The sequence below is a fragment of the Haliaeetus albicilla genome, chromosome 7 (genome assembly GCF_947461875.1).
Source record: "Haliaeetus albicilla chromosome 7, bHalAlb1.1, whole genome shotgun sequence".
Taxonomy (NCBI): domain Eukaryota; kingdom Metazoa; phylum Chordata; class Aves; order Accipitriformes; family Accipitridae; genus Haliaeetus; species Haliaeetus albicilla.
In genome coordinates this window covers 34,694,109-34,713,170 of record NC_091489.1, presented here as the reverse complement: position 1 = coordinate 34,713,170, position 19,062 = coordinate 34,694,109, and the positions used below count along the sequence as shown (strand labels likewise).

At 42.0% G+C, this 19,062-nt stretch overlaps 1 long non-coding RNA gene across 1 annotated transcript; it reads left to right on the top strand.

Annotated features, from left to right (window-relative positions):
- Positions 1–12,394: 12,394 nt before the first annotated feature.
- LOC138685871 (uncharacterized) lies at positions 12,395–16,090 on the top strand. The gene is made up of 3 exons (XR_011325253.1): positions 12,395–12,591; positions 15,361–15,410; positions 15,921–16,090. It is a non-coding gene; the product is annotated as an uncharacterized lncRNA (long non-coding RNA).
- Positions 16,091–19,062: the final 2,972 nt, after the last annotated feature.

Sequence of the window (19,062 nt, the reverse complement as noted above, 5' to 3'; positions counted from 1 at the left end):
GTTGATGTGGCTGAAATAAAACCTTTTTTTTTTCCTCCATGGATTAGTTTTCAGATGGATAAGTTCCTCAATCAGTTCCAAAATACAGATGCACAAATGCTTATCCCAGCGTGAGAAAAGGAACCCCATAGGGACTGAAGGGACTGGACTACTTCTGTCATTGACAGCCAAAAGTGTTGGCTAAGCTGTGGCTTCCAGTCCCCATTTAGAAAATTGAGATAATAGTAATTCCTTATTTCTTTACTTCTTGTGTTAAGGAAAACATTGTCAACATTTGCCACATATGTTTGCATTTGTCCACAGAGCTAGATCACAGCGCAGACGTTAAATCTATGCAAACTGTGCACAGCTTGGGTAGGTAGATGTGCAAGAAACAGAGCGCTCGTTTCACCAAGAGGCACTTTCAGTGGGAGATGAACTTGAGAATCAATATAGTGAGTGAAAAGTGTGATGCTGAACTGCAAATGATGACCTGCCTGTGAAGCCTTCCGTGTTCTCTTCCTGAGTCTAGACCTGCCCTAAAGCAATTGCTCTGGTAGGCAACAACTGCCAGAATCTTCCCAAGGTATTGTTCAGTCTGAAATATGAATGTGACCACTGCTCCGTTTACAATTTTTTGTTGAGTGTTAGCAGTAAAATCCTTCCTGAACTATTTCCCCAACATGTTGAAGTCCAGTTGCAAAAACCTCTAGCTTCCCTGTCAGCCTGATCCTGATTGCTAATAGCTAGAGATTATTTTGAGCTCTGAAGTTTAAAAGAGAGAAGAGAAGAGGAGGTGGAGGAGGAAGAGGAGGAGGAGGAGGAGGAGGAGGAGGAGGACAAGATGACCACAACAGGCCTATGAAACCAAGAAGCCATATTGGAGATTTCTGAGGTATCCTGCCATAAACTACTCTGAGCCTTGGTGTAAATCCATTAATTTTCAGGTTTTTAGTTACAAGTGATTTTAGGCAGAGATGTTCCTCTTTGAGAAGAGTTCTTTCAATCTAGTGCTTTCTACAAGTCTGAAAAGAAAAACAAGAATCAAGAAGGCGAGGTCACGTGGGGGGCTGAATAATCCAGATCAAACAGCAAAGAACACCCGATTAGAAGCCAACACATTTCTCTTTTCAGTATCTCTGAAATTGTTTGGCAGACTTAATTAGAAACAGGTGCAAGCTATAATATTTATTGCAACAATGCATCATTTTTGTCTGTTTCCAAGGTCATCGTTCTAGCCAATAGGAAGCCAGCAACCCACAGGGAGTATAACTTAGTCTATATGGCTAAAACGTGAATTGCTTAACCCTTTATCTAATGGAATGAAATACAACATTGTACAAAGTGCAAGGCTAACAGAATAGAAAATCCTGTGAGAAATCTTTCATGATAACAGGTTCCAGTGAAGTAAGTGACATCACCAGCTGAGCTAATAGCCAGCCTTAGGTAAAATGGAGTAAGTAGAGATAAGGAATGAGAAAAACACATTTTTTTTTTACTACTTCTCTTTCAAAGGCCTGGGTTTATGTAGAATTTGCTGCAGTAGGAGGCCATGATTGCATGTTATCTAGCGCCTACTGTACAGTTGGGTCTCATATGCTGCATTCGGCTAAGCTTTAGCAATACATTTCTATGACTATGTCTGTCTCCAGAGGAATCAGGCTGCAGATGCACCTGTACAGAGGCACCTAGACACTGCCTCTTTGAACTGCCAGTTGAGCATGCCAGGGTTTTCAAGCAAGAGAAACCTGAGAAAGTTGTTGATCCTTCCTGCCTTTTAAGACAGCAAATTTCGAGAGGCAAGGTCCATGTGCTTCTCTCCGTCTGAGGGTAAGTGCCCCAAACATGATTTCAGCTGGTCCTACACTGATTCTGTTGGTTAACAGTGACAGTGCCCTTGGTTACAAAAAAACCCCATTTTCAAAGCCGGCGCTTAATTCCCTCTTGTGAGTTTTTCCAATAATCTTTGCATGACTTCTTTGTGGCTTGTGATCATTTGGGAGTGAGGATCTTCTTTTAAATTCTATTTTATTCCTTTCAAATGTGACAAATATAAATAAGGAAACAAAGCAGCATACGTTAATAATAGAGATGTGTGAAATTGTGGGATTTTTGCAAAAGCCGCAAGAAGTTGCCAATATTTCTGCAGACGGAAACTATTTTTTCCACCTTCAAATCATCACACAGCATAAAATCTGTGGGTATTTGTGTATCTTTGGATAGAAAATCATATAGGAAATACAGACTGTCTCTTGAGAATTTACACATCCTGGGTCCTAGCTTGTTCTTTTGGCACCCACAACTCCCTGAAAGGCACCTCAGCATCCAGGCATCACCATTGCCCAGATTAATTGTCCTATGTCTGCAATCAATTACTAATGTTCTGTGTGATCTCAGGAACCATTCTTAAGAGAGTATCATCTGTCCATTAAATTCAGAGGTAAAATAATCCAAGCACATGATATTGATGGATTTGGGATTAAATTCCAAGTGAACGTTTAGTGAGAGACAGACCCTGCAGTCATTTTTAGAGAGCTTGACAGAATAAAAGATCATGTTTAGAGAGGACCCCTTCTCCCCAACACCCCAAGCAATGTCCCAGTACTAAATTCTTGAGAAGCTCAGACCTAGTTGGAAATTTTGCAGCTCAGCGTCCTTGCTAATTTGTTCCCTGTAGTGAATTTAATATCCCACACTTTTTAACTGAGCCTGGCTCATGGCTTGCAAATCCTTTTAGTAGTGGGCTGGTGAGTTTGTACATCAACCTGTGCATCACAGTTTTCCTTAGCTAATCTGTTTCTTGAAGTATTTGTAAAATCCCGACTCTGTAATTTTTCCCTCCTCTGTCTCTCCTCCTCCCCAAAAGCTCATACAGGGCTAGCTCTGAACTTGGGAATCTGTCATGTTGCTATAGCCGAGGCTCTTGCCAACATGTCACAGGTGCACGCAATGAGGAGCATAAGGAAAAAAGGGAGATTGTAATTGTCCAAAGCCTGCTGGGATGGCAGCTGCCATCCTACTGAGCACCTCTGGTGCCAGGGAGCCAGTAAAATTAGGGGAGGGCAGAGGAGACCCTCCCTGCCCTTGTAAAGGTATTTTGAGCTGGTATTTACACAGTCCTTCAGAAGGTGCCTAACGTGAGTAAATGTGTGGGGACATGAAAGAGCAAGCAAGGCTTCTGCGAGGGAGCTGAGCAACACGTAAAAGTAACAAGCACACTTGGGACTCCTGGAAACACACTGAGGACACTTGGAAAAGGGGATGGTGATTCTGGGAGGCTCTGCTCAGTTGAGCTGTTTTGCTTTGTGTCCTGAGTGCTAAGCCACACTTGAATTGTGTTTTACTGGAAATCAGGCAGCTTGAGTTACAGGTGAATGACTGGGTTAGCTACTTCAGTCTTGGGTCATTTCTGCATTGTACTTAACTGAATAATATCTTCCCTTTCTTCTTCTTTTTTTTTTCCCCCATTGATCAAGCTGCTTTTGAGAAAAGTGATACTTTGCATATCTGGCTAAGTGCTGTTAACAGCCTCTGCCTGCGGTTTGTTAAAATTAAAAAAAAAAAAAGAAAAAGAAAAAAAAAGAAGTGTGATCTTGCTGGAGAAGTAATTTGCTTCTCTCCAACCAATGATGGCTTGCACTTTATGCAAATTGGTATCTAGGGACAACAAATCCCATTTAATACATATGCATAGTTCATAAAAAAAACGACGTGAGAGAAGGAGAAAAAAGATAAAGCAACGAGTCAGCAAAAGAACAGGTTCCGAGGAAATTTATTGTCCCAAATTGGACATTTGTAACAGATGATGTGAACAAGTGTTAACTTTGTTTTCAGCAGCTCTTCACGTACATTCACTAGACATCACACAGATTATGTTTTAAGGATCTGAACTGTAATAAAAAAAAGTGTCTGTGGGCTTTGGAGTGTTGTGTTCCATATGGTTGGGGAAGTGCGGAGTTATTGCGACAAGCATCTTGTGAAGCTCATTACGCACGGCGGTGTTAGATGCGAATTGCTGCGCATCGCTATAGGGTACGTACATGACATCCCACAGTCAGCAGATAGCAACTGGAAATGAAAGATATGAAGGCACAGAGTACAGCTTCAGGGAACATGTTAGACAAAACATCTGCTGGTATCAGAAAGCTGCATTATCAGATCATTGTGGCCATGAATTTTTTATAAAGACTTTTTTTTTAAAGCTGCAACTTTGAAAGTGACATTTTGTGAGAAAGTTTTTGATTGAAGTGTGATGTCAGGAGAAAGGCCAGTCTAGTTTATTATCTGTGTAAGAGCCAATATTGGCAGCCTGAAGCAACTCCTTTCTCCAAGCAGTTGCGTTGGCCATTCACATACTACAAGTGCTTTTTCCATTCTGATCTTGATGGCTGGTAAAACCTTGACCCAGTTACAGGTTGTAGCTTTAGTACCAAGCTCCTCAGCAAGTTTCAAAGTTTTGTTCCTGAAGGGCTACTTAATGACATGGCTCGGGGGCTACTGAACAAAATTGACCCAAAATGCAGAACATTTCGGTTCAGATGATGGAACAAAACATGCTTCACATGTGCAAAGCACAGAGTGGAGACCTCAGCATCCTCACCTAATTCCCCCTCGAGTGGGACCTGGACAGCCACCGGGTACTTTGTCACCACTGTAACGCTGATGATCGGCTGCTCTGTCAAGGATGGCCACAATTAAAAAGGCCATCACATGTTGCTTACAAAAGCTTCTCAGGCCCACGGGTTGTACTTTGGGAGCACTGTTGTAAGCTATGGGCACCTCAGTGCTTAGAGGGAGCCTCCTACCTACTTAACATTCCTGACATTTATAAGGGCAGTGAGATGGCATGAAATGTATGTGCATATTGTAACTATTTACATTAAAACAGACAGGCATTTTCCAGTCTTTCACTTCTGCCCCAGCTGTGAATTTTCCTTCATGTCACTTGCGTTAGAAGGTAGGGCGACCTCCCCCTCTGCAGCAACAGGTACCAATGAAAAACCTGTCTCTTGTTGATCTTGTGGATGGTCTCTCTCTCTCCAGTCAACTGCCTCAAAACTGTGCATCCAAAGCATGCAAACTAATGTCCCATGCTGATTCACAAATGGTCGTCTCAAAGTGAAGACCAAGATTTCCCTGATTTTTTGGCCTTTTTCCTAAGCCTTCACCCTGTGTGTGTGTAAGGGAGGGTGGGAGAATGAGAGACATGTCCAAAAGCATCATGACTTATGAAAGGATTTAGTTCTCAGCAGCAATTTTTTATGTATTGCCGTTCATTAACGTAATGGGGGCTGCAGAGAAGGCCAGAGGCGGTTCGCACTCCATCACTGATACTTAGGGAGCCTGAAAGTAAGCGAGGGATTTTGCTGGCCTGACCTGTTGCTGAACGAGGCAATTGTCAGGTGGGGGATATAGCTGCTGAGAGCAGCTGCCGAGAGAAACAGTGCTCCCTGAGATGACAGCCCACGTAGGCCATGCCTGTAACATCATTTTCCCAACTGCTGCCTTTGAGTAGCATCTAAAAACAACAGGCCTGGCATACAGGACTTGCAGATCAAGGTTTGTCTGTGTGGCTTACCTAGACAGGAGCTACATCAGGAAGGTAATTCACTGTCCTCACCACTGTATAAAAATAACCCTAATGGGTTTTTGTGATTGCTTCTTTGGGATGAGATTTTTAGAAAATACTTAAAGATAAATTTAATGAAAACAGAAGCAGACCAAAGCTGAGTAGTTTTCTTAAAAAAAAAACCAATCCTGTTTAATTAGAGTTTGGAGGTTTGTTATGAGTGGAAAGTTTGATTTTAAACTTGCTCGTATTTGTGGAAAGAAAAAGCGGAATATGGATCTGCATTTCCCAGGGGGCTCTCCACTGGACTGGCTCACATCTGTGTATCCAGGCATGAAGCTCCCAAATCCTGGGTTGCTCTGGTTTGGAGGGGAATGAGAAGGAGATCTGGCCTTATCTGAATACCGATCATCAAGGACATAATTATAGTTACAAAAATGTGAATCAGAGGCTGCTATGTTTTTAATGTTCTTTAGAAGAGTGCAAAGCTCTTTTATCTGAAGCTCAGTGTTCCTTTATTGGCTGCACACCCGTACCTCTGGGGAGCCCGAGAAACAGCCTCTGCTGGGCTTGGGTACTGCTTAGCTGGGAACTTGTCTGGGCAAGCTCATCTCTCCAGACCAGAGACTTTTTCCTCTGAACCAGTGTCCCAGCATCCTGGTAGGAAACACTGTGGTTCTGGAGTTAGGAGGCTGGCAGTACAGCCCCTCAAAATGAGACATCAACCAAATTTCTTCTTAACTGTTGCTGTCATATGCAATGACCCAATGCTGAGCAAAAATGAGTCCTGCAGTCAGTCCTGTCTGTGCAACTGTGTGTACAAAGCAAGCAGAAACATTTAACTACCTCTTTTGGGCATGCAGTCAGATACTGTTTTATCTGCAAGCCAATAGATCAACATATGCTAATTGGTCTGTGCTATTGCAGTAACTGTGGTTTTAATTGCAGAGGCTGAAATGTGAACATATAGTCCATCCCCTCCCTTTTTTTCACCTTAGCTTTTAGTTTGGCTTTACACTATGCTTTGAAAGATTTCCTCAGCTATCCTTCAACTTTTCTTTGTCTATGTGTGCTCTCCCTGGTAGCAAAAATATTTCTGAACAGGTAAGTGTTTCAGTGATGGAATAGATACGATTTCTTATAGAACATGTCTGTATGTGTATATTTATATATATACATGTGCACATATATATAAATTTGGTAACATCTATAAAAATTCTGCCCCATCTACAGATGGTTGTAATAAGGGAAGTGTGTAGAGACTACAGGCAATATGTTTAGCCAGCAGAACAAGCAGCGGGGGCAAAGAGCTGGCATTGCAATGTAGCAAAAGAGTATGGAAGAATGTATGGACGTACAGCTAACAAGAAGGGAAGGAAAGTGGCTGGAGGGTAAAGAGATATAATGGGTCTCAAATGTGGCAAGCACATATGTTGCCATACAGCAAATGCAAAGTGCCACCACTAGTGACAAGTGTATTGCACCTAAGGAAAACAGCTGTGCCAAGTGCCCAAATCCACATTCAGCCTCTTGACCCTGTGTCTCCCTCGTCTGATGTGGATTAAACTGGTCAGGTCTGAGAGCCTATCTGACTATGCATTCCACAGAAATAATGGCTCAGTAAATCTCTGAAATATTTCTTGCACTGCTACCTATTTTGCATTTGCAATCTTGCATTTGTGAGATTGTTTTATTTTATTTTATTTTATTTTATTTATTCTGCTGTGCTCAGTATCGCACAAACAGTTTGATTATCTGTGTAGATCATTGCATGGCTTAGTGCAGTTCTGTCTTACAAACCCTCCCACATAACCCTATTATTTGCTAATAATTTTTCTATTTTGAAGAAACATCCTTTGACACCTGAGTTGGATCTCCTGTTCTTAGGCATAAATATAATAAAGTCCCCTGTGAAGAGCATCCCTCCAACTGGTCCTATCTGCTCTGTATATATTTGAATATATAAAATATTAATAAATGATTCCAAAGGTTTAATCATATCCATTTGACTCTATGAGACTCCGTGTCTGTAGGCTTTCTGTGTTAACTGCCTCTGTGATATCTACATACTGGTGATTTGTTGTTGATCTTGAGTTTTTAAAGCAAAATAAAACTGAGGTTTGCAGTTTGATTTGAATTAATCAGGTCTGATTAGACAGGAACAGATCAGGCTGTTCTGGAAATCCCTGAATCTTTCTAATACAATTTCATGTGCTACTCAAAAAGAAATACTTCATATCTTAAGTAAGAGTGCTACGTATTTAACACTATTTTTTTCAGAGTGCTAAATCTTATGGAGGGGGGCATTATGATGATGTTCAGGGTGCAGGAAAGAAAGCATTTTGTTTTATGAAAATACAGATATTTTAGAATGGAGTCACCTGGTGGTAGATCTCATAAATGTACATAAAGAGATGCTTCCTAATATTATTAGTTTGGTTTTTTTCTTCACATCGCACTGACTGTCCATCTAGAAGCTTTGATAGGTGGCGTCACAAAACCAAAAGACTGTATTTAGTTTAATAGGCCAATTTGAAGAGAAAGGTTGGAATTATGTACGCAGAGGACAATTATGCAAACTAAACGATTTTTCAATTAATAATGAGATCCATGAAACGCAAAGGAGAAAGGATCCTCCTCTCAGAAGGAGAAAGCTTGTGGTTCACCCCCCCGTGCATCCTCATGTGCATAGTGGGGTGTGTGAGGGGTGCAATGCTGAAGGACGGTGTTCTGGTTTCAGCTGGGATGTAGTTAACTGTCTTCCTAGTAGCTGGTACAGTGCTGTGTTTTGAGTTCAGTATGTGAAGAATGTTGATAACACTGATGTTTTCAGTTGTTGCTCAGTAGTGTTTAGACTATAGTCAAGGATTTTTCAGCTTCTCATGCCCAGCCAGGGCACCTGACCCAAACTGGCCAACAGTGTATTCCATACCATGGGACGTCCCGTCTCGTTTAGGGGATTCGCGGGGGATTCGCGGCTCAGGGACTGGCTGGGTGTCGGTCAGTGGGTGGTGAGCAATTGCACTGCGCATCATTTGTACATTCCAATCCTTTTATTACTACTGTTGTCATTTTATTAGTGTTATCATTATCATTATTAGTTTCTTCTTTTCTGTTCTATTAAACCGTTCTTATCTCAACCCAGGAGTTTTACTTCTTTTCCTGATTTTCTCCCCCATCCCACTGGATGGGGGGGGAGTGAGTGAGCGGCTGCATGGTGCTTAGTTGCTGGCTGGGGTTAAACCACGACAGCTGGTCCAGGGGACAGAGGGCAGCTCCAGTGTTAGCTTTCAACCAAAGCCTTTTAGGTTGTTCTGCTGATGGCATCTTTTCGGTGGAAAGTCTCCAATGGAAATTTTGTGTTCCTAGACAGGTCCACCTCAGACAGTCTCCATCTCGCAGGGCTGTTAGAAAGCAGCGGGTGGACCTGGGCTGCATAAGCACCTGCCAGGCCCTAAACTGTGAGTATGGTGCCAGTGAGATTTCAGTCAGAACCCACTCTTTCTCTCTTGCTCTTCCTTTCCTCACTCTCCAGTTTGCAGCCTTGAAAACAGGCCATGGAGAGATACAAGCCTACCTGTAGAGGCATCAGTTTGGCCATTTTCATGCAGCTTTTATCCTTCTTTTAAATCCCTGACTGTTGTGTGCCAGAGCAACAAGCCATATGTTAAAGATGTTAAAGAGCCAATACTTTGCAGACTGTACCAGCATGCAGAGTCAGAGGGGAAGCGAGCAATAATGTTGGGAGAAGGGGGAAGAAGTGATTATCTGGTAGTGATTATTCAGGAGGGCAATAGTGGGAGGTGCTGTAAGTGACAGGGATTCACTATGGGACGCAAATCACTTAAGGCAAAGCCATTAGGATCAATTTAAAATACCAAAGAGGGAGGCTAAAGTGACAATAGCGTATTTTAATTGAAATCACAAATATCATTCTGCAAGATATGGTTTAAAAGACCAGGCAGTTACTTTATCTGAACAGAGGAAAAAGTTTTCCTCTTTTATTTTAAAAAAAATGCCTTTTTTTGCAAAGATCAAAATGGAGCAGGATTTTTTTTTACAAATTCTTAAATCCCATTTATATATATTTTTCTATTTTAACGTTCTGTTTTCTCTTGATGGGCATATTATAAATGGAATTAACTACATTACTAATGCTTTTAATCTGATTTTAATAGAGCCTAGGGCTGAAGCATGGAATCAGCATGTGTCCCATTAAAAGAAAAATACAGTTATAGAGACAATAAATAGCATGTCCAGATAAACACGTTTATCTATGCTTTAGTTTTATTTATTGAGCTAAGTAGCCTATGTGCAGACACTGGGGGTTTTTTTAGACACTTTTCCAAAGCTGAAGTCCATATGATTCGATTGTTACTGGTTTTGGCAGCAGAAATGTGAACTTGGTGAAAGAGCCTGGCATGGAAAACCACTGAGTTCTGACATATTCCATTTGCTCCTAACTCTTTGATTTCTACTCACAGAATCTGACATATGTTGGGCATTGACCTTGCTCTTTTAAATAAGCTTATTTTAGAAGACCTTTGCAGAATGTTGTCTGTTTGGCCTCGATGTAAGCTGTTAGGGAAATGTAGTACAAACACAGAAGTTGTATGTTTTGAATGCCAGAGATGTTAAGCTGAAGAGCAGTTTGTAAGATCTATACTTCTGACTGCTTTCTGTGCTCTTAACAAGGAAGTGTCCTTAAAGAAAAGAAAAAACATTTCTCCTGCATTTGTATAAAGGTTTTTATGTATTTATTTTTAGCAGGAAGTTCAGGACCAGGCTTCTTTTTAGTCTGAAATATTCTGATTGGGCTTTCAGACACTTAGTGGAGTGAAAGCAAACATTTTGAAAAGTAAGTGATTGTTTGGGATGCCCCAGGTCAGAAACCTCAGAGAGTCAGTGTCTTGTTTTATTGTAGAATCAGCCCCTCATAAATGTCTTCGAATACAGGTACTCAAATATGGGAGTAACTTCTCCAAAGTTTGGCCTCTTCCTTATGGAACAACACACTTCACTCAGTGCATTTCAAGAAGAGCTGTGACCTTCAGTGTGGAGATTTGCTTTCCATTTGTCATAGGGGAGCAGCTTGTGTGAAAGTTCACAGTAAAAGTGCTGCAGCCTTGCAAATGCCAGCATGTATCACTATGCAATAAAACAAATTGCTGGGTCCCAACATGGCAAATTAGAGTGAAGGAATGAAAGTGCCTTTATGAGATGGGTAGAAAAAATGTCCTTCATTAAGCCTATATGTGCTGAAGTCAATAGAAAGCTCCTATCAACTCCAGTAACAGCAAAAGCAGAAAGAACCTTGGAAGCGCATTTGGGGTATGTGCTTGATGTTATCCTATTGCTGGTAGACAAACTCCTGCACCCTTTACTTGGGCTTTGAGGTTCGGAGCCTGGAAATTCAACCAGCTGGAGAACGTGTCCCTGGAAAGGGTTGCTGAGTTTAGCCATATCTGAGTAAGTGGCAATAAAATTCTACACATAGGAAAACAGGTATCAAATTGCCAAAATAAATGTAAATTTTAAATCATGGTCGTATGTAGCTCTTTAGGGCAAAATCTGGCTCCATATGCAGCACAGAGAGGCATCTGAGCTCTGCCAGAACATTAATAATCATCTTCTATGGCCCATGGACAGCTCTGCACACTGGCTTCTTCTCAAAGAGTTTGGCTCAGCTGGCTTCACAAACACACAGGAAGGGCATGAAGACGTGTCTTTGTTGACACTGGGTTAAAAGGCTGTGAGCATTTGACGTGGAACATTTCCTTGGCTAAAGGAGTTAGGAGTAGATTTTTTTACCTCTCTCTGCAAAGTTGTCTTCCTGATTCAGTGGCGGCACAGGGAAGCCCTCCTGTTACTGTGAATAACTCAATCTCCAGCATGTATGCGGGGTTCGTAGTCCAACCCATAAAGTTTTTTGGGGAAATATGTGAGTGTCAGCCATCGTCGCCAGCACTGGTGGCTGCTCTATGTAGGATCAGTTGGACATGTGCCATCAGTCAGCGGGAAGGATGGCAGAGCTGTTGCCATCTCCTGTAAAGGGGGCCTGCCCGAAATTCCCTTAACCGTCACTCACAAGCTCATTTTTTCAGGGAAATGGCTTTTATTTGTGGTGAATTCTTCCTACAGAAAAGCTTCTTACAAAAACTAAATAATGTAACATATTCCGGGTTCTTGGCAGATAAAAATTGAAAGGGCTGTGGTGTTTGTGCAAGTGGAATGATAGTGACAAGCACCACATGAAGTCCCTGAAGATGGTGTCAGGGGACTCAATCCCCCATAAAATCATGAAAGACTCTGATGTACTGGTGTTTTGTGAAACAATTTGAGCATAAATGCCACATTCTTTCCCATTAACAGCTGACTTCCATTGTACCAGGAATTTTATTTTTTAATATGTATTTTGAGCACACTGAGAACAATAATTTCCATTGTGATAGTGCTGCAGGAAGATTTAAAGGTTGTGGTGGACTAAGAATTGAGATGCAAATCACATTTGCACACAACCTCCTGCTGAGGCCCAAATTTTTATAGATCAGGTTCTGCAGCCCTGATGAAGAATCAGTGATCTTCCTTTCCTGGGATTCACAAATTAGTTGCGGTCTAAGGTATCATTTCCTGTGATATAATTGTAACTTACCAGATGGAAGTTTGTCACTGAAGACAGTCCCCTGGTCTTCCATTATTTTTCCAGCTGCGGTGCCACTAAGGATCCTTTCACAGACAATGCAAACACATCACAGCTCCCCACTCTGCAACGCGCTCTTGCTGAATATAAACATACTGTATATATTGATCCTCTCCCCTTTCCTTTTTTTCTCCTCCAGTGTGCAGGTGGTAAAACACTGGCTGCCATGAACTTCATGTTAAAAAAAAGAAAGAAGAAAAAGCTGTGGTTTGGAGGCTGCTAGAGCTGCTGGATAGCAAACTGCAAGCTTGTAACGTTGTGGCTGCTGCTATCACTACAAGGATAATAGGGCATACATGCATTTGTGGATAATTCTGTTTGCTAATTGCTCATGAAATTTCAGGTAAGAAACATCCAATTCAATTTGTTATAATAGGTAATGGCCTGGGTTTTGCTTTTCAGGGTGGGTTTTTTTATTATTATTTTTATTGCTGTCATTACAAATACATGGCTTTCTGTGATTGGAAGAATGTCTTACAGAAAGACTGAGGCAGTGCTATGTGGCAGCACGGGAAGTTTTTAGCCATGTGCATGGCAGGCAGTAACAGTACATATCTCCCTGCCATGCTATACCCCAGGGCAGGGTCTGTTCCCAACTGTAAGAGGACAGGTCCCTCTGAACGCTTCTTCATGCCTTTGCCTCTCTGAAACACAACGTGCCAGCAGGAGAGGCTGTGCTGAGGCAGACACTGTGGATTACCAAGTCCCGCTTCTTGGGCTGTGTTGGTGGAGACACTTCCCCTGCTGAGGTGCTGTGCCTGCTCTTGCCGCCCCTGAAGTGCGGCATCCGTGACCAGCCCAGCCACAGCAGGTAACTGATTGCCGGACATAGAAAAGTTAGAGGAGATGGATCCTGCCCTCTTCTTCTAGAAATGGGATGCAAACCCATTTTTATAGGGCACTGAATCTATCTAAATGATAGCAACACTCAGTTCTTAACAGTGTTGAGCTAGTATCTTAAAGAGAGAGCTTTACTTCTCAATGCCTGGAACCATTGAAGCCTCCCAGGAACGATTCTGGTAACCCCTTTCCCTTTCAGTTATTTAGAGGTTCTTGACTATGCAAAAATATGCTGAAAATTATCACCAACAGTGATCGTAAGCTCAGAGCTGAGTCCTCAGATCTGCATCCACTTGCCGTTCTGCAACTTTAACTAGTTCTACTACTTCTACTATTTAGCTACCAGCTAATACTAATAGCTAGTACTGCTGCAGCATTTAAGAGTTACATACACATTAATGAGAATTAGCATTTGTTGACAGCCATAGAGGGAGTTGCCTGCCTGTAGCATTTCAGGGGTCCCCATTGCTGTAATGTCTGATTGCCTCCTTTGGTAATTGTAATTGACATTGAGCAAGTTTTTCATAGGTCTCATTTGTGGCTGTGCAGAGCCGAAAGACATATTGAGCTCTGTCTGTGGTGAAGAGAGAAGAGGCCAGTAATAATGTATTTCCCAATAACAGTCCCTTCTTCCCTCCACGCCCCTCACACAGGAGTCACACAACGCAAAGGGACGGAGTCGGGGGCTCTGCTGCTGCATGGGAAGGTGGCCACAGGGTTTTGCCAGGACGGCGGCTGAAGGCTGCCCTTGCTCAGGACAGACTCTTGATTCACCCTCCCAGCAGAGCACTGGCCAGGCTGCTCAAAACATCACTTTTCCGTGCTTCATTGTCCTACATGAAATGCTCTTTCACTACTTTTTCAATATGTGGAGAACAATTTAGTCATTTTAACTTAAAGTCAATTGCTTTCTTCGTTTGGGAATATGAAGGTACTTAAAATGCTACAGTAATTCAGCACACCAGCAGTAAATAACTCTAGTGGGCCTTTCAGTGCCTATTTAAAAGAGGGTGCATAATCAGAATTAAAGCAGTGGGTTTAAAAAGCGAGGAGAAATATAGGCCACTTGTAACTCTTGAAGGGAATATGAGTACATGGCTGGTGCTTCTTTAGGAATACCAATTGCCTGTTTGGAAAAAGAGGTACTGGGGAATGCCCCAGCCTCCCTGGTCAGCTTCCCAAATCCGCTCTGCAGAGAGAGGCACGTGTTATACATCCAGCCTGCGGGGTCTGGCTCAGCTTTGCACTGAACAGTGAGGTTTTTCCATTTGCTACTGTGGAAAGGAAGCTGCTTTCACCCTTGCCCTGAAGAAGATGAGCTATAGGAATATACAAGGGGCTTTTTTTATAGTTAAGAGGCCAGAAGGGGAAGCAGTGGTCATAAGCAGAGATTGGAAGTGGGCTTGTTAAGTAAATCTCAGGCTGTAGCTGGTTTTAATTTATTTTTTGTTTTATGTGCAGGAGACTAGGCCTCGCAGGCCTGGCTAATATCAAAGCTTGAGGTTTTGTAGATTTTTAATCAAGGTCCACTTTGGGGGGTTCTGCTTTCAGTGGTTGTGGATGTGTAGGGTTTTTTTGTCGTGTTTTTCTTTTTTTCTTGCTGCAGTGTCTGGATTTCTTTAGTTAAACTTTTCCATTCTTCAGACTTGTGCCAAGTGAGTGATTTCAAATTACCCAGGACTTTCCAGAGAGGGCTTTTTTTGTTGTTTGGGGTTTTTTTGGTTTGGGATTTTAAAAAAAAATTTTTTTTTTTGACACAAACTTGTAGTCCAGTTTCTCTGAAAATCACAGATGGCATCTGCAGTCCTACCCCATTGCGTCTCACTAATTTGGCATTCTTAGCACTGTCTAAAAAGTTTATTGTTCATCAAATCTGTATGAAAGGAATTTTATATAAAATTTTTGTTTGTTTTGTCCCTCTGCTGGCAGGAAAAGTAAATCCCAAAGTATTTCAGCAGGTGCTATTAATATGCAAATAATGGAGAGTACACTAGGTCTAATAGACCTCCCAACTACATGGGAGGTGTCGCTGTTGGAGCAAATTAGCTTTCTGTAATTTGCATGCTTCTCACAGCCTCCTGGGATTATATTTTAGATCACAGACAATGAAAGCATATGCTGTTAGTTGAAAATGTAACTAATTTTAGGCTTTGAAACCATTTTAACCTAACTTCTTAGTGTTAAATTGTTATTTGCAAAGAAACTTTTCATAGAGCTTGTAATTTTCATGGACTTTCTCTTCCCCCATTAACTGCTCCATCTCTCTTTTCAGGTTGAAAGTGAAGAAGGGCATCTTCCAGGTGGCTGCATCTTGAAAAACAGGTATTTCTCACAAAACCAAGTCCAGGATGTCCTAGCTTGGTTCTGAGTCTGCACTCAGGTCCTGATGGGGCCTAGACTGAGCTTTTGATGTCAAACTTCTTCCTTCCCTTTTGGCATCTCCATGAGATGTAAATCCATCCAAAAAGAATGCTGTGGCCCCTGCTGACCACTCACACAGGGAGGAAGCTGCTTGTAGCATCAAAAAATCTTCTTTGCTAACCCACCAAAGCAAAGAGACACTGAGCTGATGTGGCACAGATGCCCAGTGCGCTTGCCTAGCCCGCACCTAGAGATAGAGTCTATTGGAAAAGTCTGTTTAAAACAAATGGGGGGAAAAAGCAAGGATTTCAGTGCATGTTCAGTCTGCAGAATCAAACATTATTGAAGTGTACTGGCACATTATCAATGCACTTTCCAAATTGACATTGACAGCAAAAATCATACTGTTGACATCTGTGGTTTGCGACAACTTGAATGATGGGGCATCAGCTGTTTGTGTCTTTATTTCAGGTGCTGCAGTGATTGTTTCCTACCCGAACATGCCGCACTACTTGAAGGGACTGGCCAGGTGGGTGCATACAGGGCAAGCCGCTTGAAATCTGTCCCTTATCCCCCATGCCTGCTTCTGCTCCTCTGTCCTTCAGTATTTGTTGAGCTGGGAGGAAATGGTTCTCCTGGCTCACAGCACCATCCCAACCTTGGCTGCCCCAGTTCCTCCTGCTCTGAAGGACTGCAGCAAGAGGTTTGTTAGAGAAACAGCAGGTTTAGCTGATGCAGATATGCTTCAGCAGCAGACTGTAGCGGTGTTGGCTGAGGGAGTCTGTGAAAGGTAAAGAGGCAGTCATTTTATTTTGTCTTTCTCCCAGTTGTCCCATTGCCCAGAGTATGTGATTTGTGAGTTTCCTTTGGCACAGTTGCTCCATTGCTCATATATCTCTGTGCAGTGTTTCCAGGTCACTTGGTCCGTGGGGTGGTGGCCATCTTTTATTTCAAGAGGGATAGAGTTCAGGGGTAGGATCGGATGTGTGGAGGAGATGGCAGCCAGGCTGAGATCGAGTTAGCATTGTCAAATTTATTTCTAGCATGGGAAAGGTGAGTGTTAGCAAGTGAGACTAAGTCCAAAAGATGTTGTTGAGACAAGGCCAGGAAAAAAACTCTTGGGATGCAACTTTGGCCCTACAGCAATGTGTGGTAAGACTCTTCTGAATTTCTGAGGCCACAACTTTGCCATCAATGTTTTCATACACACAATATATGGAAATACTTCATTTCCCAATTAAAAAAAAAAAAAAAAGGCAGGGCTTGATTGATACTTGACTTAATAGTATTGTGAGTTGTGATCTTAAAGAACTGTGACCAATGCACTGAATCCTGTGAAAGGGAAATGCCTTCCCAGCATGAACCCATTGGAGTTAGTGGAATTACAGCCGATTGTTGTAAAGTCAGAGAATTAAACTACCGAGTTTATTCCCACTCCCAGAGGTGGCTGCACCACTAAACTCTCTGTGACACAAATTATTTTCATTTTTCAACAATAGGATGAAATGAGTGGTCCTTAAATGCTGCTCCTACCACACCAAGCTGGATTTGCTCTGGTGTGTGATACTGCTATGTCCCATGTGCTGTCTGTCCCTGGTGCCCCATAGGTCTTTCTGCCAGGGCGATCGAGCCTAGCGTCTTTACTGTGCAAACCTGAAGAAGGCTGTTTTAAAATAACCACTCCTAAGGCTGTAAGCCATTGTGAAGGAAAAAAAGTGCTGGAGATGACTTGTGATAATCTCATTGAAAATGCTGGATGCTTTTTTTTTCCCTCTCATCTCACCCTAAATGCTTTCTAGCATTAATACCAGTGACCTCTCACTTCTTCCACTTTTCATTGATGGGATGTGGCTTGCCTATTATAAGCCTATGCACTGAAGCCAGAAACACTTGCTTTATTTAAAAAAATAAAAAAAAAAAAAAAGAGGAAGAGAAAAAAGGGCTATGATTACTCAGGTGTCAATACAAAAAAATGAGATGTTGTGCCAGATGGCTGCATTTGTGAAGCAGAGTGTAGTCAGAAGGAAAGTGGAAGGAGACAAGGCAACTGTACATCAGAAGTGTGAAAACATGATCAAAATACCTTCAGCCTTGTTTTACCAACACTGGATTAGGAGGCAACTGTGGTGAGATGCAAGCAAATAAAAGCATGAAGGGATACTGTTTGGAAAACAAAAACGTTTTTCAGTAATGAACTGCTTGACTTCCTCCAGCAAAAGCTTAGAAGTTTACAAAAATCAAGAGACTTTTTGTTATTAAATGGAAGGACTGTGAACCAGTAAGCCTCAGAGCACTGTATCTAGTGTCACTGCAAAATGCCACAAGCGATAGAGTAAAATATTGATAGCAGGCTGTGTCACGGGCTTAGTTAGCATTATAGCAGGATATGCTGCTGCCAATCATCTGTAAGTAACCGCTCTCTGCAGTGACACGGACAGCCAACAGCTCCGTGCCATGGCTGCAGATGTCCAGGAAGAGTTTTCTAGTCATGTGTGGGAGATGCGTTGTATCTTACATCAGGCGTATTCACGTAGTTTGCTCATTGCTTTGCCTGTGCCCGCACAAGTGATATCCAGGAGCCCATGTATTGCTGGTCTGGATTAGTGTCTACTCTCAGAGTTAAAAGCGGTGGACTTGTAATAACAACACTGGCTATTTTGTATCTCAAACTGTTTGGACACATCGCTCATCTCCTTGAGAAGCTTTAGTCAACTTTTGATGGCAGGGCAAATTACTTGCTGAGCCTGTAAAAGCTGAGAACTTGGCAGGCCTGCGGGCAGGTGCTTCTTTACCCCTTTATGTACTGAAACAGATCCTGGGTACTTTCAGCTTTGCTTCCACGCTGCAGCTTTTGGCTGTCACATGGGGAAAAGTTTTGAATAATTTGTTTGATCTGAGATCAGAAATCCAAAGTTTGGGGGTTTTTTCCATGCTTAAGCTGCCTCTACTCAAACCACTGTGTAGCTCCACACTCTCCCCTCCTCTGTGGTCTCTCAGGAGAAAAGGAGAACACTGACATGGGCACAGAAGAGGTCAATAGGAAAGCATGGCCTCTGGTTCCTTCGATTATATCTTGGTTTACAAACTTTGTGACACTTGGGTTTCATCACGAGAGTCTGAAATCTTAGTGTTCTTAGATTGCACTTTGATTAGAACATTGCAAGGAAAAGCTGTGTTAGTTTTCACTAAAACCATTTCCAGACACACAGCTTTCTCACGCCCAACCCCCAGAATGACTTCAACTTTTTGCAGGTACTTTCTAGCAATGAACTTCATCCAAATATATTGAAGGTAGGTTATGTTAATAACAATAGCTACAGAGAATGTGGCAGGAACATGTATCTTGCTCTGATTCTTGTTCTGTTACTACTAAAGCTTGAATGCAAAAGTTTCATTCTTTTATTTTTATAAAATCTGAATTTCTTTAATAACTTTGGATCAAAAGTTTATTCTCCATGCCAGGAAGATTTTTTTTTTGTTACAAACTGCTTTGTCTTATTTGGGGAATATGTTCACAATTGAGAAAGAATTGCCTTTATTAACAAATCAAAAGCTTATGCTGTCAAAACTGAAATCGTTCTACCTTTTTATGTGCAAATTAAAGCTTCTGTCA